This window comes from Suncus etruscus, chromosome 15 (assembly GCF_024139225.1).
Source record: "Suncus etruscus isolate mSunEtr1 chromosome 15, mSunEtr1.pri.cur, whole genome shotgun sequence".
NCBI lineage: Eukaryota > Metazoa > Chordata > Mammalia > Eulipotyphla > Soricidae > Suncus > Suncus etruscus.
Genome location: NC_064862.1, coordinates 86,469,289 through 86,490,958, shown reverse-complemented (window position 1 = coordinate 86,490,958; position 21,670 = coordinate 86,469,289). Strand labels below are relative to the sequence as shown.

Below are 21,670 nucleotides of genomic sequence, written 5' to 3'. Positions count from 1 at the left end.
ACCTAAGTATTGTTTTAGAATCTGTTCTAAGCAAACACTATTATTATTATAGCACATAGGTAAAGAAAACAAACAAGATGTGTCAGCTCAGCCAGAACAGCCTCAGTTCCAGGAATCTCTTGTGAAGAAAGCAGTTTGGGGAACTGAAGTCATAGTACCTGGCACCCACTATGGTCCACCAAGTCCTGCCAGGAAAAATCTCTGAACAACTCTGGTAGTGGCACAAAATACACAGAGAGTTTTTTTTTTTAAATAAGTGCCATTGGGGCCGGAATCATGACAGTGGGTTTTAGGGTGTTTGCTTTGCATGTAGCTGACCTAAATTTGGTCCTGAGGGCCCCATGTGGTCCACAGAAACCCGATAGAAGTCATTTCTGAGCACAAAGCCCAGAGTAAGCCCTGGAATCTGAAGATCCCAACTGGCACAACCCTGACCCCAAATGGGGTTCCTTTTCCCTGTATGTCATGGGGTTGAAATCCTGGACCATATAGTCCAGCAGCAGCCTCCTACCGCCCTACAAGCTCCTCTAACTTGTGAGTGGATGTGTCTTTTCTGGAAGATGAATCCAATCCAACACCAGATCATGACCTAGAAGACACAGCTACTACTAAGCCACCCACTCACACAGTCACAGGCGAGGTGTCTTTGTCATTTTCAGCTCACAAGGTATTTGTTTCCTCTGTTCAAGAGCAGAAAAATGTGCTGAGGCAGAGATGGTGTTGAGAAGATGCTGGAGTTCCCAGTGTTCCCTCATCCATACACTCCCCATCATCAGCCTTTCCCTCTCTCAGAGAAAATCTTCTCCAAGAGCAGCACTTCAGAATTTTGGGAACCATAAGTAGCACATCTCAGAACTTACTCTTGTTATCACTCCAGCCCATAGAAGTGATGCCTTTGGGAACATCTAAGCCCTGCTCCCAGTTCTCTCCTCCCAGGATTGGATTAATGACAGCTTTTCCTCAAACAATGGAATCTGGTGAATGCAGGAAGATTCAGACCCTGGTAGTGCCTGTGGAACTGAATGTCTTTGTGTTTTATTGATTTTGTTTGAGCAGATCTTATCTGCTCATGATGCTGGCTGGGGTTGGCTCTACTGGTTTGGGGCAAAATTGTTTTTGAAATAAAGTTCACTGGAAAGGCCATTGGAGGCTGAGAAGAAGCCTCAGGGTCCAAAAGCAGGCCCTGGAGAGACATGAATCTGGAAGCAAATGCTGATACAAAAATAGCTCACATAGTGAAAGAGGGTAAAAATGGCTTCAAGAATTCCAACATTCCAGCAAGCTAGAAATTCCAGCACACAAGCCTACTGTTCCTGTGAGGCAGGAAGGTTAGTGAAGGAAGACTGAAGAATGAATGTTCTGCCTTCCTGAGATTCAGGCTTTTTATTAGCAAGAACCAGAACCTACCCTAGGATGGAGAACAACTATTAAATAGGGAGGGATCCAGTAATTCAACACCAGGCCACACCCAGTGGTGTGGAGGAAAACACTGAGTATGGAGAGACCCTAACACAACACCAGATCACACATTTGGGTGAAAAACAAATACTGAGTAGCTTAGGAACCAGTAATACAACATGTTCCCTAATTGATTTTAGATATATACAAAGAAATTTACATCCCAGATTTCTAAGAAAAGAATCCGATGCCTCTAACTAAAAGATAAAGAGGTTGGCAATATTATGCATAGGTGCAGAAAAGTTTGGAAATATAGAAAGAAAAACTCTTGGCCTAAAAACAAAGTATCCCTACCCATGAGGCATCCTTCCTTAAGACAAACTACAGGCTCCAGGAACACTAATTTATCTAACCCCAAAGTCTTTCTTCAAGATCCCAGGAAAGATTCTCTTCAATCACAGTTTTTTTTCTGCCAGGTTTCAGTAATTGAAGATATTGGTGTCAGCACATATTCTATGTTAAAGTCAGGATGTCCTGATGTATCTCCTGTCTTCATCTCACCATCATGTGGCCAAAGAGGAAAATCTGCCTTCAAAGATACTCATTGCAGATTTCCAAGCCATAGTCAGGATAGCATGTTAGCCCACCCTGGGGAAAGTATGTGCCAAAGCAGTTCCAATTTTCCTCCAATTCCCCTAGCCTAATGTGCCTTTATGGTCTCCCTGTCATGTCAGGGTTACCCAGGCTTGGTTGTTGTAAAGATTCAAAGGTCAATAAACATGATGAACCAGAAGGTGACCTTGGACCTCACATACTCTTAGGAGCAGGTCTGTACATTCCTCTTCAGGGTTAGGAGAGACTGTTCTCTGGAATTTTTCTCAATATAGAGAGCAGAGACCAGGCTGTGGCCAATTGGTGCAGATCCAGGTCTGTACTGGTAAAAGGTCTATTTCTGATGTAGGTACATCAACACAATATTGACATATTATATAATATAATATATATTATATAATTATATTATATTATATGCTGACACATGTAATATTGGCACAATATTGACACATTCTCACATGCCCTGAGCCAAAGCCATCCATTAAAATTACTGCATGGGGGCCCTACTGTTGAGAGAAGAAACAGAAAAAGCAAAATGCTTTCTGCCTTTTGGGTGAATAGAAATGCTAAAAAACAATCTTTTAAGTCAGTTACTATCAAAGGCCATTTTGGGGATGACCACTGGTGAAGGTAAGCCACTCTGTAACTTTCCCATAGAAATCATGAATGCATTTAGAGCTCTTAAATAAATAAAAAAGTCTCCAGCTTCCTAATTGTTACTTTATTACAATGATCAGTGAGTTCCATTCAGAAAAGGATGTTTCAATGTGTCCCAGTATCAGTTGTTCTTCCACTAAGTTTCTAAGCACTTCTAGTTTTGTGCTGTTGATGGGCCACTGGGGAAACTAGATTGAAACTTTGAATTTTCATCTGATGGTGATGGGTTCTGGGTTCTTTAACCCAGTGATCTCAATTAAAAATGCAAAATCTTTGAGTTAATGTGCTGGGAGGGATTTGGATGAAGGATGTGATATTCTTCCCACCATCACTTATGTTGAAACTAGAGCTATGTATGGTAAGAACCAGCCTGTTGATTTCTGATTCTATTTATTTCCAATACCTAGCACTCAGGTGAACGGAATCTGGAGGCAAGATTCCTCCTATTCCTTCTAATTTGTTAGCAATGTCTTGTAAGGCTTAATTTCAAGGTCCTGTCTATTTTTTTGGGGGGGGGGTCACACCTGGCAGTGCTGAGGGGTCACTCCTGGCTCTACACTCAGACATAGCTCATGGCAGGCTCAAGGGATCATATAGGATGCTGGGATTTGAAGCACCATTTTTCTGCATGCAAAGTAAATGCCCCACCTTCATGCTATCTCTCCGGCCCCTGATCTATTTTTTAACATAAGTATTTAATTAGACTTTTTTTTTTTTTACCGTCCCAGGTATTGCTCAGGAATTATTCTTAGCTTTGTACTCAGGGAGCACTTCTGGTGGGGTTCAGGAGACCCTATGTGGTGCCAGGGATGAAATCTGGGTCAGGTCCTTGCACTGTGCTAAACTGACATTTTATTTATTTATTTATTTTGTTTGGGGGGCACACCCGGTGACGCGCAGGGGTTACTCCTGGCTATGCACTCAGAAATCGCTTGGCTTGGGGGACCATATAGTACACCAGGGGATTGAACTGCAGTCCGTCCTAGGCTAGCGCAGGCAAGTCAGATGCCTACTGCTCTGCACCTCCACTCTGGCCCATGAATTGACATTTTAAAAGATTGGTTCTTGGGACCTGGGAGGATATTGAAGCGGGGGAGGGCACTTGCCTTGCTCACAGTCAAATAGTGTTCAATCCCCAACATCACGTAAGTCCTTTGAGCCCACAAGTAGTAAGCCCTGAGCACTGCTTGGAGTAGCTCAGAAACTAAAACTGAAAACAAAAATCTGAACATTTTTAAGCTTTTCTCCTTCCTTCCTTCCTTCCTTCCTTCCTTCCTTCCTTCCTTCCTTCCTTCCTTCCTTCCTTCCTTCCTTCCTTCCTTCCTTCCTTCCTTCCTTCCTTCCTTCCTTCCTTCCTCCTTCCTTCCTTCCTTCCTTCCTTCCTTCCTTCCTCCTTCCTTCCTTCTTCCTTCCTTCCTTCCTTCCTTCCTTCCTTCCTTCCTTCCTTCCTTCCTTCCTTCCTTCCTTCCTTCCTTCTTCCTTCCTTCCTTTCTTCTTTCCTTCCTTCTTCCTTCCTTCCTTCCTTCCTTCCTTCCTTCCTTCCTTCCTTTCTTCTTTCCTTCCTTCTTCCTTCCTTCCTTCCTTCCTTCCTTCCTTCCTTTCTTCTTTCTTCCTTCTTCCTTCCTTCCTTCCTTCCTTCCTTCCTTCCTTCCTTCCTTCCTTCCTTCCTTCCTTTCTTCTTTCCTTCCTTCTTCCTTCCTTCCTTCCTTGCTTCTTCCTTCCTTCTTCCTTCCTTCCTTCCTTCCTTCCTTCCTTCCTTCCTTCCTTCCTTCCTTCCTTCCTTCCTTCCTTCCTTCCTTCCTTCCTTCCTTCCTTCCTTTTTCTTTTCTTGGTGCTCAGGGGTTACTCCTGACTCTGCACTCAGAAACAACTCCTGGCAGGCTTGGGGGACCATATGCAATGTCAGAAATTGAACCCAGCTTGTCCTGGGTCAGCTGCATGCAAGGCAAATGCCCTACCCTTGTGTTATTATGCTGGCCCACCTCCTGCCTTTTTGAACTTTCTTTCTGGATCAATCCAGCTGGTGCTTCCGACACCATGTTGGTGCTGAGGATTGAACCCAGGATTTCTTGCAGGCAGGTTTTCAGTTCTCTCAACCTTTCAGTTTACCTTTAGATGATGACACAAATGAACTTCACAAGCACGGTGCACAAAGGCGGGGCTTGCCTGAAGACTGGGATGTGATCCAGTGCATGGGGCCTCAGGAGAGAGGCAGGGCTTTTTTTTTTTTTTGTTCATTATTTGTTTGTTTTTGGGTCACACTTTGTAGTCCTCAGAGGTTACTCTTGGCTCTGCATTCAGGAATCACTCCTGCTTGGGGAACCATATTTCATGCCAGGAGTCAAAAATCTAGATTGGCTGTGTGCAAGGCAAGTTTTTTTTTTTTTTTTTTTTTTTTTTTTTACCTACTCTACTATCACCCCAGCCCAGGAATAGGCAGAGATCCCAAGGTGGAGAAGGAAGTTTTGGGGTACCAGATGGAGGGGAGGCCAGCATGCTCTGGGCCAGGGATGGAAAGGAGAAGCTAGAGGGAGCTAGAAAAAGGGGGAATGGAAGGAGGTGAGCTTTTGGTTGACCAGAGGAGGTCGGTGGAGTTGGATGGTGAGAGGGTCAGGAGAAAGGACCAGTAGTGATTGAAGGAGGGTGCATGGCAGAATAATTTGAGCTTCTCTGGTGTCTAGTATGTGATGTACACATGGAGATGAACTAGGCTGCTATCAGAATTGGGTTACATTGAAGTAATTTGGTGACCAAGCTGATCCAGAGCCTCAGTTTCCTTTTGTGAGGCAAGATTACTTTTTGTGGGACAAACTCGGCAGTGCTCAGTGCTTACTCCTAGCTCAGACCATTCCTGACATTGCTCAGGGGAATCCTATGAGGTTGACCTGAGGATCAAACCCAGGTCAGTAACATGGAATACAAGTGCCTTACTCCATGGATTATCCTCCAGCCCCAGCACCTGGGATCTTTCAAATGAAGGCACCCTGAAATCTGTCAGTGAGGCTCCCTTAGGCAAAGCTTTGAGGGATAGCAACTGCCCTATGGTGCCTGGAAAATGGTACACAGTCTACCTCTGCTTAGGCGTCTTGCGTCTCAGCAATTCTAGTGGGACAGAGTCCTTCACGTAGGAAAATGGGTAACATGAGCGGTCGAATATGAAATATAAAATAATTGAGACCACACAAAATGCATCGTATGGGGACCCACGTCTGCATTGTATTTGATTACAGGCGAGAGACAAACTTTACTTTTTCAGCTGATCTTTTAAGCACAACTCTGGTATGCAAGGTATTTCCGAGGAAACAAAGGGCAGAGGATCTTAGGAGAAGGAAGACAATGATACCAAGCCCTAGAATATACATGTCAAAAGAACTAGCTGATACAGGTGAAAAGAAATCCTTAGCTGAAAGGGAGGAAATTCTAGTTTAGAAAGGAGGTGTTCTGGTTTTGCAAGAAGCTTCTAATAGCAAGAGAAGAGAAACTGCTATTAAAGTTTGCAGCCTGCTGGAAAGTAGAATTTGAGAAAGGCAGCTGTTGTATACCACCATGAAGCTAAGAAAAGCAAGTTGCTGGGAATTGGCTGGACACAACCTTTGAGTTGCAAATATACTAGCCAGCAAGGAATTTTAGCAGTTTTTGGTGCTGAAATTTCTTTATGACTTAAGGATAGCTGAGGCCGAATTCTTGTAGTTTTGCAAGGGAGACAAAGTCAAATAAAAGGAAAAGAAAAACATAATGTCACAGCCAAGTCAGAAATATAGCCAGTAATCCATGCAGGGGTTCTGATTGACTTCTCCAATGGGCCTTCTGGCTGATATATTTCTTGGGGGGAAATATACACCAGGAAAGCCAATAGACATATCTGGAGCGTTATTCCCTAATAATGGAGACATCCATGTTATGTGCAGTGACACACCTTTCTCTCCATCATAGCCCATGGCCACTGCTCTGGCTTCTGGGCTACTGCATCCTCATCTTGCAGGCCTGCCTTCCAGTTTTCAGTGCCACTCCAATGGCTGCTGCGTGCCACTCACCAGTATGATGATGAGGACTGTCCTGATGGCAGTGACGAGGAGGCATGCATTGAGTGGTCACACTTCTAGTCTGGTATCCTAGGGATGGGACTTCCGGTTAGGTACCTCAGAGGCAGGCTTCTGGAGGAGGGCGGGACTTCTGGTTAGGTACCACTGGGTGGAGTTTCTAAAGAAGGGATGGAGGTCAGCTTAGGTATCACTTGGACAGGGCATAGTAAGGGGTGGGGCTTCTGAAGACAGGGCGTGGCATATGTGGCCGTGGTCTTTGGAGAGGGCATGGCTTCTGATTAGGTACCACAGGGGTGGGCTTGGATGAAGTAGAGGATGTGGCCTTTGGGAAGGGCCAACCTTGCAGGGTTGGCTGTGCATAGAGGCTGGGGCTTTGAGAAGCTTAGCACCCTTTGGGTGGGCATTTGGGACTTGACCCTTATCATGTTCATGTCACCACAGGTCCTTTGTCTTGTGCCCAGGATGGTTTGTACCCACCACCCACCGGCAACCCCTGCTATTTTGACAACATCAGAGACTACCTATGTGCTGGGACCACGGCTGGCTCAAATGCATTTTCCCACCCTGCCCCACAGGAGAGCTGCGGTGCCTTCAGGGTGCTGTCTGCATCCCACACACATGGGATGCAGTGACGGCCACTGGGACTGTCCCGATGCTAGCGACGAGCAGAGCTGTGGTATAACCATGGAGTTTCGGTGGGAAGGGCAAGGGTAAGGAGGAAAATCTCTGACACCAGCCTGGGGATACATGTGGTGAGCTGGCCTTGCACTCCACTTGTTTCTGCCTTCACCTACCTCTTTCAGGTGCCTGAGAATAGCAGTGGTGCTGAGCACCCTATTTCCTTGCCTTTGAAGCCAGTACTTACTGCAGGGAATCAGGCTCACCCAGCTGGGAATGGTTCATTCACAGTGACCACTGAGACCCCCAAGAGCACCCTATCTCTCACCAGTTCCTCAGCCTCCTCACTGGGAATCAGTTTGTGGGTCAAACCCAAAACTGAAGTGCTAGTTGTCATGTGGCAGCTGGCGGCAAACTAGTCAGAGCTTCTTGTTTTTCAAGAGATGGGGGTGGCTTGCTGCTGACTGTCTCTTGATGTGTTTTAGGGAGATTGGTGAGAGAGGGGACCCCTGTATTATCCTGGCCTGTTCCAGTCTCTCCTAACTGCCCATCTAGTTTGTTTGGTTAGTCATTGCTTTGTGACCAATCTTTTTTTTTTTTTTTTGGTTATTGGGCCACACCTGGCAGTGCTCAGGGGTTACTCCTGGTTGTCTGCTCAGAAATAGCTCCTGGAAGGCACGGGGGACCATATGGGACACCGGGATTCGAACCAACCACCTTTGGTCCTGGATCGGTTGCTTGCAAGGCAAATGCCGCTGTGCTATCTCTCCGGGCCCCTTTGTGACCAATCTTGTCAGTGCTCAAGGATTATTCTGTACTCAAGGATCACTGCTGGTGGGGGCTTAGGAAATCTAATCTTTGCTTCCTGTCTCTGTCCCTGACTCCTGACAAAAGTGCTCCTCATAGCCTTGGTTGTTACCTCCCTTGTGCTCTACTGCCTTAGAGTCTGGAGATGAGCCCTACACCGGTGCCTACTGGCGGGCCTGAAAGGTTTTTGGTGCTGTTGGACAGAAAAATCACACTGCTCTGAGGAGGGGTCTCAGGCTGCCCCATATCATTTCTTTGGCCAAGTTGGGGATGCAGGATATGGTGGCGATGGGGAATATGCCAACGCCCAGGCTTGTCACATCTAAGCACCTGCAGATATGATGATGGAGCTTGGAGTACACAGTCTCTGTGCCTTGGATCATGGGGAACATGTCCGGGCAAGCAGCAAAGACTGAGCCCCCCTACGCATATGGGGGTGACTCTGCACTTAGACAATCCTGATTTCTGCTGGAACCCCTATATGAAGAATTGTTGCCCCATTTGTTGGGTCTTGTTTACTTCTTTGTTGATTGTTTGAGTATCCGCAAAGAGCTCCCATAATGAGAAATTGATTCCCATCCTCTTGTCCCCTTTTGGGAGGAGATCTTGGTAATATTTATCCATGCAAATAATCCACACAGACAGGAGGGTTAAGGGTTAAAAAACTGTGTGGAGAGAGTCCTTTGTCAGCCTGCTGCTAGCTCCAAAACACACCTTGAGCCAGCCAGCCAACTCTGGCAAAAGACCTTGAAAACCTCGCTCCCAAACTATTTATTTGACTCTCAACAGCGCCCCCACCTTGAAGGTCAAGGTGGGACAACAGGCAAAGAATAATCTTATGGAAATATTTTCATATACAACAAGGAATGATTAGTTTCTTTCCATCTTCTGTCTTCCTCTGTATGTGTGTGGTGGTGGGGTGTCTTCTGTTCCCCAGGCTTTTAGGAGGCAATGCTCTATACCTGGGCACCCTGGTCATGGCCATTATTCTCATAAGTGGGATGAGGAGATTTGCAAACTGAGTCCTGAGGTCTCCATAGAGGAATAAAAGGCTGTGTGACAGGGACTCAAGTCTCAGGCAGAGAATTTGATTCTACTCAAGTTTTATTTCCCCCACCCTTTACAGACAGGGGGGAACCCCTCACCTGCCTCCCTCCCCTATTTTATTCCAAAGGAGAGAAGGTGGGCAGCATCATCAGTCCACACTATGTGAGGGCTTCCCAGAATTTGTCCCTGGGGCCACCAGTCCAGCTGGCCAGTTTGTGGGGGCTGCCACTCCCTCTGGACAGTCCTCTCTCATCTGTGTGTGTATGTTGGCTTGAAACTCTGCCTCTCCTCTTCGAGACCCTCAGCTTTGGTCACCCCAGGCCTGTGGGTCACCTTGTTCTGCAGGGGAGGGTTTCTTCTTGATCACGTCATCTTCACTCGAATCTGATTCCTCCATATCACTGCGAACATCCTTCAACTGGAGCACAGGGAGGAGAGAGGACAGAACTAAGAGCAGTGAGGAACAGAGAGCCCTGCAGGAAGAGCTCTGGGGAATGGCTGCCAGCACGCCTCCTGCCCTAGCCCCACCCAGCTGGCCCTTCCTGGTGATGCTATAGAGACCCGCCCCTTGCCCTGGCCCCGCCTACCTTCCCCTTCTGGGTGAAGGTGTAGAGCAATCGAAGAATGACAGAGAACCAGAAGATGTGCAGCACCTGAAGCATCATCAGGAGCCCGTTGAGGAAGTAGTAGACAAAGAAGGGGCTTCTGCCCTCCATGGACTCATAATAGGTGGAGTACAGGAGCCTACAGTCAGTGGGGGGGGGGAGAGCCTCACATAGCACCTCCCACCTCCCTGTTGCCTCCTTCTGGGCATTTCTACCTTGCTGAGTGTCACCTCTATGCCACCTATTTTCATGGCTCTCTACTGCATCCTAGAGTGAAGTCAGGCATTGCAGAGGTCTCCCTCCCTGTTACTTTTTTGGGGGGCCAAACACTGTACTTAGGAATCATTCCCAGTGGGGCTCTAGGGGACCAGAAGGGGATGCCGGAAGCAGCAAAGCAAGTGCCCTCCTTGCTGTGTTATGGCTCCAGCCAGTCCCTGCCTTGTTTCTACCCAACTGAGACCAAAATAATAGGTGGCTGGGCTCAATGTTCTGCTGTGAGGAGCTTCACCAACTGGGCTAGTGCCCAGCTCTGCCTTTCTGGCCAGGGACCCAAGTTAGAAAGGCATCACTGGAGCTAGCACCCATCGACCTGCTCAAATCCCACTCTGCATGGGAGGACTGACTCACTGGGTGGGGAAGACTACCAGGCGTGTGTAGAAGAAGACGAAGGCGAAGACGATAAAGAGAACGTTGGTCACTTTCTTATACTGCGTGCAGTTGAACATCTTAGCTGCCTGAGGAGGACAGTGGGGAGACATGCGCTCAGAAGGGGAAGACAGGGCAGCTCATGGGGAGATGGGCGAGGTCCTGTCCAAGGCAAACATATCACGAGGTTGGACCAGGGGAGTCCTGGGGAGAGGAACTATTGTTTGAGAACTGGGAAGAATTATTTAAAAATAAGTCTATGTGTGTGTGTGTGTGTGTGTGTGTGTGTGTGTGTATTAGCTGGTGAGGGGCAGACCCTCATCTATAGTCACCTATGAGAGGCGTGGCCTTATTAACTAGTTTGCTTGAGGGGTGGGGTCTCACAGCTAATTAGATTGAGATGGGTGGAGCCTCATCTCCCAGGAAACCTAAGAGGAGGAGGCTCATTTCATACCCAGAGAGGGGTGGAGCCACACCTTCCAGGACAGCTAAGAGGAGGAGCCTCATCTAAGGGGAAATCTAAGGGAAGAGCCTCATGTCAGTATCCCTAGAGAAGCAAAGCCTCATATCAGGGCCCTGGCAGGGACAGGGAGGGTGGCTGACAGCCTGAACCCACCGCCAGCAGGTATTCGGAGCAGTTGTGCAGGAGCAGCACCAGCGAGCCCATACGCAGCAGGTTGGTGATGTAGGAGATGACGATCAGGGTGATGGTCACAAAGTGGTGTACCACAAACTACTTGAAGTCCTGAGGGAGGTGGAGGGTCATGGCTGAACCCTGGATGGCCAGTGGGAGGGAGGGTCCTGTTCTGACCCCACTGACTTCTTGTGGCCAACAGAGATAGAGCGGGGCTCGCAAACACTTTGCTGGCGGTGAAGTGGGCCTGCCCAGCTAGGCTCTCCACCTGGTCTCACCTTGTGCTTGTTGTCAAAAGGCAGTGTGATGAGCAGAGAGATGTAGAAACTCAGTTGCAGGAGGTACCAGTAGTACAGGGAAAGCTTCAAGGGCTGTAATGGTGCAGGCCAGGTTAGCTCTAGGTTTGGGTCCCTCCCACGTGTGTGTGTGTTGGACTCAGCACCCCAGTGAAAGCTGAAGGTGTGAGCCCACCATCTCTGGATGTATTCAAGAGCACCTGAGTGGCTTGCTGATGCCTGGCCCCTCTCCTGAGCGATGGGAGACACCAAATAGAGCAACTGAGGTTGCTAATGTCCATTGACAGCGATGGATAGTAAACTTAGAGATGTCTTCACTGGCTGTTCCGGTACCCATCCCTGACCTCCAGCCTCTGGAACCTTCTCTGCTCACCTGGTTTGGGTAACTGTCCCAGCACATAACTGGTCTCCAGAACCAGGACTCCTGGAAAAGGGGAGAGAGCACAAAAATAGAGACCCAGGATCCACCTTCTGTCTCTAGTCTGGGCCTGGCCATTCCTGTAAGTGCAGCTCCTATTCAGTCTGTGATGTCCTGCTTCTTGGGGTTCTCTCTAGTTCCCAGTTCCAGCATTCCTAGTTCCTGGCCTATGGGAGATTCATTAAAATGAAACTGCCACTAACCAACCCCCAAAAAATAAACGCATAAATGGCTGGTTTTTTACCTCCTGATGCCTCATTTCCATAAGTAGATCTGGCCATACCACAGGCAGGTTGTGGGTAGTGCTCTAAGGTTACTCCCAGTTCTGCACTGAGGGAACACTCCTGGGAATTCTCAGGAGTTACCTATGGCTCTGTGCTCAGGGATTACTCCTGGTGGTGCTGAAGAGTTATTATTGGATCTATGCTTAGAAATCACAATTGGTATGGCTCAGGGACCCCATGCAGTGCTGGAAGCAAACCCAAGACCTCTTTATAGAAAGCCAAAGTTGCCTGGTCTATAGTCCCCATCCATCACTGTCCACTTCTTTTCCTCTCTCTGCCTTTACACCAGCCACCTTCCACACCTGGCCCCCCACTTCCCGATTTCCCCTCCCTCCATCTGAGAAAACTAGAACATTCACGTGGTAGAGGATGGAAAAACCACCAAGGAAGACGCAAAGGTAATAGATGAACTTCCAGCTGCACACAAAGGAGTGGGGTGCAGGTGAGGGGATGCCAGCAGAAATTGCCCCCAGCTATCTCCCCAGAAGACCCTTTCCTAGCTCATCACCACTTCCGGGGCTAACCTGGTCTCACAGAACTTCTTGCTCAGTGGGAGCCGGTCCTGGTTGCAGCATCTGCAGAACCAGCGCTGAGTCTGCTGTAGTGTGGCCAGAAACACCATCTGGGCCTAAAAGGGGTGCACAGAGGGCAGAGCAGGGTTATGAGGTAACTCAGACTCCATGCCATTGATTTTCTTTGTAGGTTTCCACAGCCTGTTTGTGGTATGGCCAGATCTACTTATGGAAATGAGGCATCAGGAGGTAAAAAACCAGCCATTTATGCATTTATTTTTTGGGGGTTGGTGGATTGCTTAATCCAGTGATACTCAGTACTGACTCCTGATTCTCCACTCAGAATTACTCTCCTGTTGGTTCTCAAGGGACCTTATGGGATGACTAGATTAGAACCCAGTTTGTCGGGGGAGATCACTACAGATATTGCAGAGATTCAAAGGGTAATCAGAGACTACTTTGAAAACTATGCCACCAAATATGAGAATCTGGAAGAAATGGATAAATTCTTGGACTCCTATAACCTTCCATGGTTGAATAAGAAAGATGTAGCATATCTAAACACCCTCATCACCATTGAAGAAATTAAAACGGTAATCAAATGTCTGCTCCAAAACAAAAGCTTAAACCCAGATGGATTCACTAATGAATTCTTTCAAACCTTTCAAGAGGAACTACTATTAATCCTGACCAGGCTCGTTCATGAAATTGAAAAATGGATATACTTGCAAATAGCTTTTGTGAAGCCAGTATCACCTTGATAAAACCAGACAGAGATGCTGCCAAAAAAGAAAACTACAGACCAATATCTCTGATAAACACAGAGCCTCAACAAAATCCTGGCAAATAGGATCCAATGCCTAATCAAGAAGATCATTCACTACGATCAAGTAGGTTTCATCCCAAGAATGCAAACATCTGTAAATCTATCAACAGAATACACAATATCAACAACAAGAAAAATAAAAATCACATGTTCATATTAATAGATGCAGAGAAAACATTTAATAAGGTCCAACACCATTCTTAAAAAAAACTCTCAGCAAGGTGGGAATAAAAGGAACCTTTCTCAATACAGTTGAGGCCATCTACCATAAGCCAATGGCAAATATCAAACCTCAGTGGAGAAAAACTAAAAGCCTTTCCTCTAAATTCTAATGCAGGACAGGGCTGTCCTCTCTCACCACTGCTATTCAATATAGTACTGGAAGCACTTGCTATAGCAATTAGGCAAGAAAAAGATATCAAGGAAATCCAGATAGAAAAGGAAGAAGTCAAGCTCTCACTGTTTGCAGGAGACATGATACTCTACTTAGAAAACCCTAAGGACGGGCCCGGAGAGATAGCACAGCGGTGTTTGCCTTGCAAGCAGCCTATCCAGGACCAAAGGTGGTTGGTTCGAATCCCGGTGTCCCATATGGTCCCCCATGCCTGCCAGGAGCTATTTCTGAGTAGACAGCCAGGAATAACCCCTGAGCACCGCATTGCATGGCCCAAAAACCAAAAAAAAAAAAAAAGAAAACCCTAAGGACTCCTTCAAAAAGCTTCTAGAAACAATAGATTCATATAGCAATGTGGCACGCTACAAAATTAACACACAAAAATCAATGGCCTTTTTATACACCAATAATGATAGGGAAGAAATGATGGACATTAAGAAAACAACCCCATTCACATTAGTGCCACACAAACTCAAATATCTTGGAGTCAACTTGACTAAAGACGTGAAGGACTTATACAAAGAAAAGTATAAAACACTGCTTCAAGAAATAAGAGAGGACCCTAGGAAATGGAAACACATACCCTGCTCATGGATTGGCAGGATTAACATAATTAAAATGGCAATACTCCCCAAAGCATTGTACATATTTAATGCGATTCTGCTAAAGATACCCATGATCAAACACTTCTGAAATTCATTTGGAACAATAAACACCCTCAAATAGATAAAGCACTCCTTGGGAAAAGAAATATGTGAGGCATTACTTTTCCCAACTTTATTTATTTATTTTTTGGTTTTTGGGTCACACCCAGCATCACTCAGGTTACTCCTGGCTCTATGCTCAGAAGTCACTCCCAGCAAGCTCAGGGGATCACATGGGATGCTGGGATTCGAACCACCATCCTTCAGCGTCTAAGGCAAAAGCCCTACCAATGTGCTATAGCTCCAGCCCCACTTTTCCCCAACTTTAAATGGTATTACAAAGCAATAGTTATCAAAACAGCATGGTATTGCAATAAAGAGAGACCCTCAGATCAGTGGAATAGGCTTGAGTACTCAGAGAATGTTCCCCAGACATATAATCACCTAATTTTTGATAAAGGAGCAAGAAATCCTAAATGGAGCAAGGAAAGCCCCTTCAAGTGCTGGCACAACTGATTAACCACTTGCTACACTTGATCTTAGTCAAAAGGCCGAGAAGCAATGGTTAGCCACTTGCAAAAAAGCGAACTCAGACCCCCAGCTAACACCATTACAAAGGTAAAATTCAAATGGATTAAAGACCTTGATATCAGACCTGAAATCATAAGGTATATAGAATAATATGTAGGTAAAACACTCCATGACATTGAGACTAAAGGCATCTTTAAGGAGGAAACAGCACTCTCCAAACAAGTGGAAGCAGAGATAAACAGATGGGAATATATTAAACTGAGAAGCTTCTGCACCTCAAAGGAAATAGTGCCCAGGATACAATAGCCACCCACTGAGAACTATCATAACAATGTGAGTGAATGAGGGAAGTGGAAAGCCTGTCTAGAGTACAGGTGGGGGTGGGGTGGGGAGGAGGGAGATTTGGGATATTGGTGGTAGGAATGTTGCACCGGTAGAAGGGGGGTGTTCTTTACATGACTGAAATCCAACTATAATCATATTTCTAATGAAGGTGTTTAAATAAAGTTATTAATAAAAAGGAACCCAGGCTGTTCTCATGTAAGACAAGCACACTGCCCATTAGAATATCTTTGTGTGGGGCCGGAGAGATAACATGGAGGTAAGGCGTTTGCCTTTCATGCAGAAGGACGGTGGTTCAAATCCCAGTATCCCATATGGTCCCCCATGCCTGCCACGGGTGATTTCTGAGCATAGAGCCAGGAGTAACCCCTGAGCGATGCCGGGTGTGACCCAAAAACCAAAAAAAAAAAAAAAAAAAAAAAAAAAAAAAGAATATCTTTGTGTCCTCTCATCCTGGGCAAGTGTGTTCATTGGGGGATTTGGGGCTCTTGAGGATAAGCAGGTCTCACCCTGGTTCTTGGAAGCAGTTAGATTTTTGTCCCTGCTTTGCTAAAGGGAGGGTTACTTAAGAAAGGGAGACTGTGGAACCCAGGGTTTGGAGATAAAAACTTGTCCATTGTTGGCCCCCCAGACACCGCTGGGTACCAACTTAAGGTAGGTATGCTCAATGAGCTGGACTGCTCATTGATCAGCTACAGTATGGATGGGAATAAAGGAGTGAGACCAATGTTCCTCTTCACGCCTATACATTCTTAGACAGCACCTGGCCACTTGGATACCTCTTGGATACTCCTGTGGGAGGGTGATGGGCTTTAGGGGATGAATGTGGGAGGCTCTGGTCTCATACCTCCTTCGGTTTTGGTCCAGCTGTGACGAAGTGTTTCTCCAGCTCAGGGATGGGTTTGGCTGTCCGCTGATGCTGATCCCGCACCCCCATCCACCAGCTGAGAGGCAGAGCAATAAATCTGGGGGTGCAGGGGAGATGGAGCTGGTGAGAGGGGCCTGTACATGGGGTCACAGAGTTGACATCTTGAGAAGGTCACTTGGTGGCAGTTCGAAACTGAGCGGCATTATAGCTGTTTCAGGTTTTGGGACAATGGTGTCATTGACATTATCCCAGGACAGAGCCAGAGCACAGTGGGGAGGGCTCTGGCCTTGCACGTGGCTGACGTGGTTTTAATCCTCAGCATCTCATAAGGTCCATCAGGAGTGATTCCTGAGTGCAGAGACAGAGGCATGCCTGAGCAAAATCCAGTGTGACCCCAAAGAAAAGATAGACACGACACTTGGGGTCCCTTTCAGCACAATTGGGGGTGAGAGGTTTCCCACTACCTGTCTCATGGGGTCTGGGCAGCACTGCAGCTGATAGGGCTCCCCCTCATATAAAGAGACCTTCTTTGGGAGTTGGGTTGAGATTTGGTGATCTAAAGTTCCTAAACGAGAAAGGGATATCCTATAGACCCCTATCTAGGGAGTACCATTTCATTGTCAGTGGTGATGGGGTCAGGAGAAGAAACTGATTTTTTTTGAGGGGGTGTGTGGTTTTGCACCCAGAAATGCTCAGGGCTTGCTCCTAACTCTGTGCTCAGGGATCACTCTTGGTGGAAGCAGAACTCAAAGCTCAAAGCCAGGTACCATCTATGAAATATAAACACAACACACACATGGATCTGTAAACATACATTCACACATATACATACACACAAAGATACACAACACACATACACAAGTAGCCAAATTGATGATTAATGCACCATGTATACACACAAATAGGTATACACATATGAATGGCGACTGACCGTAGGGATTCACAGCACGGATACTCCTCAAAAGCAAAGTGAAGGGCCAGCAGGGCAAGTGCCATGGGAAAGGCAGCCAGCAGGTCCCGGGGGTGGGGATATATCTGGCCATCATGGTCCTCCAGGTCAGCCCACGAGACGTTGGGTGGAAACCAGAATTTCTCTGACCAGAAACATTTGTTCAGGCTAGACCACATCCTGGGGAACTGGCGCCAGTGAATGGGGAGCTCAGCAGAAGGATCCTTTGGGACCCAACATCTCCAGCATCTGGTCACAAGGTTTGGAGTTTATTTTTTTTGCTTTTGGTGTTTGAGTCATACCTGGAGGTGCTCAGGGCTGACTTCTGGCTCTGTGTCCAGAGATCATGTCTCTGAAGTGCTCAAGGATGCTGGGGTCTGGACTGAGGTTGACAGCATGCAGATCAACATGAATTCCTTAACCCTTCCATCATCTCTCAGGCCACCATGATTAAGTTCTTATGTGGCAGGAAGTTATTTCTACTCAGGCTTTGAGTGAAATGATTTTGGGCACACAGCTCCTGCCCTGAAGTCAATCAATCTCCCTCCCTCCCTCCCTCCCTCCCTCCCTCCCTCCCTTCCTTCCTTCCTTCCTTCCTTCCTTCCTTCCTTCCTTCCTTCCTTCCTTCCTTCCTTCCTTCCTTCCTTCCTTCCGTCTTTCCTTCCTCTTTCTTTCTTTCTTTCTTTCTTTCTTTCTTTCTTTCTTTCTTTCTTTCTTTCTTTCTTTCTTTCTTTCTTTCTTTCTTTCTTTCTTTCTTTCTTTCTTTCTTTCTTTCTTTCTTTCTTTCTTTCTTTCTTTCTTTCTTTCTTTCTTTCTTTCTTTCTTTCTTTCTTTCTTTCTTCTTCTTTCTTCTTCTTTCTTTCTTCTTCCTTCTTTCTTCCTTCCTTCCTTCCTTCCTTCCTTCCTTCCTTCCTTCCTTCCTTCCTTCCTTCCTTCCTTTCTTTCTTTCTTTCTTTCTTTCTTTCTTTCTTTCTTTCTTTCTTTCTTTCTTTCTTTCTTTCTTTCTTTCTTTCTTTCTTTCTTTCTTTCTTTCTTTCTTTCTTTCTTTCTTTCTTTCTTTCTTTCTTTTTTTCTTTCTTTCTTTCTTTCTTTCTTCCTTCTTTCTTTCTCTTCTTTCTTTCTTTCTTTCTTTCTTTCTTTCTTTCTTTCTTTCTTTCTTTCTTTCTTTCTTTCTTTCTTTCTTTCTTTCTTTCTTTCTTTCTTTCTTTCTTTCTTTCTTTCTTTCTTTCTTTCTTTCTTTCTTTCTTTCTTTCTTTCTTTCTTTCTTCTTCTCTCTTTCTTTTCCTTCTTTTATTTCTTCCTTTCTTCCATCCTTCCTTTCTTACCTATTTCTTTTCTTTCTTCTTACTTACTTTCATTTTTCCTTCTCTCCTTTCCTTAATTCCCTGCCAAATGAGTGACCTCCTCCAGATCACCACACCAAATGTGCAAGATCACTGTGACTACCACATGAGCCCGTGTGCAAAGACCCCTAAATCCAGCATATAAGCACCAGAGCCCAAGGTGGACACTCCAGCTATCTCAACACAAAGAGCAAAAATATGGAAGGCCACAGCAGTGAGTCAAAGGTATTGTGGCACATGCCAGGGTCTGGCTTCTAACTTGCTCTCACCTGCCTCCTGCCAACACATAGCACAGCTACTGTATCCTCTCCCCATCATAGCTTGATCCAAATATTTAATTGTCCATATTGACTAAGGATCCTGGAAGTGGCCTGTGGGCTCTCTGAGTACTAATTGGGGAGTGTCCTCTGTAGCCCCTATTAAAAATTTACAAAAGATATGTCTATGGGACTGCAGAGATAAAACAGAGGTTAAGACTTTTGTCCTGTATGTGACTGGTCCTAATTTGATCCTCAGTTCTACAGATGACCCTAAACCACAGACCTAGGAGTGGCCCCAAGTAGCTTCAGGGAGTGCTTCAAACCCTGAACAATTAAAACAGCAAAGGAGTAACAAAGGTGAAGGGACTGGAGTGATAGGTCAGAGGGGAGGGCAGTGGCCTTGTATTTGGCTGACCCAGGTTTAATTCATGGGACCCCAGAGAGTCTCATGGAACTTGCAGGCAGTTATCCTTGAACACAGACGTAGGAGTTAGCCAGGACCACTATGGAGTTTGGCCCCAAACTAAAACAAAGAATCAAAAGAAAAGCCCTAATGGCTTTCAAAGATTCCCAAATGTGCAGAATAGCTGCAGTGACTTTAATTTGTACTATGTCCAACACCCAATGGAAAATGACCTGACAGAAGAACACAGGCAAGTGTGCCACTGCTCTAGAGAGCAGAGAAACAAAGGGCACTGGCTCAGAAGTGGCCTGGTTAGAGGGAAGTGCTGTTACAAACACAGTTGTGGATGTGGGGCAATATTTTAGAGGTAGAACCAAGTCACAGGGCAAGGCTACAGGGAAGAGTGTCTCCAAGAGCCCATCAGTGTTCAGGCAGCTGACAGAATATCTGGCAGATCAAAAAGAACAGGGAGGCCAAGAGGCGTGCAATGTACAAGAAAAGTGGGGAGTGCTGGAGTCTCTTCCCCTCCTCATGTACCTCATGTTACCAAGAGAACAGAAAAAGGAAAGAGGTTAAATGGGGCCAGAGAGGGGGCTGGAGCCATAGCACAGTGGGGATGATGCTGACCTTGCACAAGGCTGACAAGAGATTGATCTCCTGCCTCCCAAATGGACTCCCAAGCACCACCAGGAGAGATTCCTGAGCACAGAGGAGTCAGCCCTGAGCATCACTGGCTGTGGCCTCCCAAACTAAAAAACAAAAAAGTCAGACCTTCCTAGTTGGATGGAACATTTTGGGCCCCCAAATTTTCTCCCAGCCCCATTTCCCCAAACATTACCTCCCGGTAGCTCCTGACCTGTATCAGGCAGCTATTAGACTGGCTCTGTCAGACTGTTATTGCCTTTTCAGGGACAGTGGGCATTGCTCAATGAAAGGCAGGTGAGGCGTGGCCCATGACATTTGCTTGTTTGCAGGAAGGTGCTGGTGATATCCCAGGTCCCAGGGAAACTGAGTCACAAATGGGCTATGGCCAGCAGCGAGATTCTGAGCCCTCTGCTGTCCCAAACAGAACCAATCAGAATCAAGCCTCCCAGCCTTTGCATTACTTATTTTGGTAGGGAATGCTCAATCCCTGGACACTGAATCATTGCTGGCAGTACTTGAGGGACACTATGGAATTCCAGAGATTGAACCTGGGTAGGCTGCTTGCAAGGACAATGTCCTCCCTGCTGTGCTATCATTCCAGTCCTCCTTTTGCATTCTTTCCCTTTGGTCCCAAATGCCACCAAGGGCCTCAGAGATTGGACAGAGAGAAGGTGTCTGCACTGCCTGCGGTTGGAATATTATAGGGTCCCACTAAGAACGATATCTGAGCACAGAGCCAAGAGTCAGGCCTGAGCGGTGCTGGATGCCTTGGCCCTGTTTGGTCTCTCTGGCTACACCCCTGCATGCTCTTGTATCCCCTGATTCCATTTCCCCCTTATAAGAGTGTGGTGTGGGTATGTAATCCTTCCTCTTTGTCCCTCTCTTTTATTTTCGGTTTGGTTTTGGGCCACACCCAGCAGTGCTTAAGGATTACTCTTGGCTCTGCACTTAGAAATGATTCCTGGCAGAGTTGGGGACTATATGGGATGCCTGGGATCAACCCTAGGTCAACCATGTACAAGGCAAATGCCCTACACACATGCTATTGCTTAGACCTCTTATCTTATCTCATCTCTTTATCTTTCTCTCTCTGCCTCTTTTGCCACTCCCAGTTGTACTCAGAGATTACATTGGCTCTGCAAGTAAGAATTGCTCTTGGCAAACTCAGAGGACCCTGTGAGATGCCAGAGATCCAATCTAGTTCAGTTATGTGTGGGGTGCAGAGATCCAAACTAGGTTAGTTATGTGCAAGGTCAGTGCCTTACCTGCTGTACTATTTCTCTGGCCTCTCCCCCTATTTTTTTTAAAGCTTAAAAAATTTATTCCGTCAGCCACAAGTGCGGCTCCCTGTGGGGGATCCCCGTGAGGGGTTCCTAGCTCTAGCTGACCGGCAGTCAGAGCTGTCCCAAAGGTGGCCGCACAACGTGGTGGGTGATTCTCCTGGGTACCTGTGGAGGCAAAAGGTTAGTAATGACTCATGACTCAGTGAGAGACCAAGAGCACTTTATTTCGGGCAGCAGGCAATTATATACTATCAGCAACAAGGGGAATTGGGAGGCGGGGAACAAGAGTTGCACCAATCATCATTTGCCAAGACAGTCTTTGCACACTGCCCTGGAGGGGAAGGGGTGGGAAACCACAAGGCACGGATGTCACGTACACAGCCAGATGGAATGTTAGATAAAGAGGAACATATGAAAACATAAGCTGAACATTTGCGTACACAAAGTTCTGGTAAATGTTAAACCTTTCAGTGAACCCTAAAGAGAATGTTCTGTTATTTGTCTAACTCTTTTCATGGCCATGGAATGTATTGGTCAGAGTGAGAGCAGGGCCAGAACCGTCAGCCCTATTATTTTAAGCTGCACACATCCTGTTGGCCTTGCCTC

The 21,670-nt window shown here is 46.4% G+C and overlaps 1 pseudogene; it reads right to left on the bottom strand.

Annotated features, from left to right (window-relative positions):
* The window catches only part of LOC126030091 (ceramide synthase 4-like), a 100,904-nt pseudogene extending 83,595 nt beyond the window's left edge, over positions 1 to 17,309 (bottom strand).
* Positions 17,310 to 21,670: the final 4,361 nt, after the last annotated feature.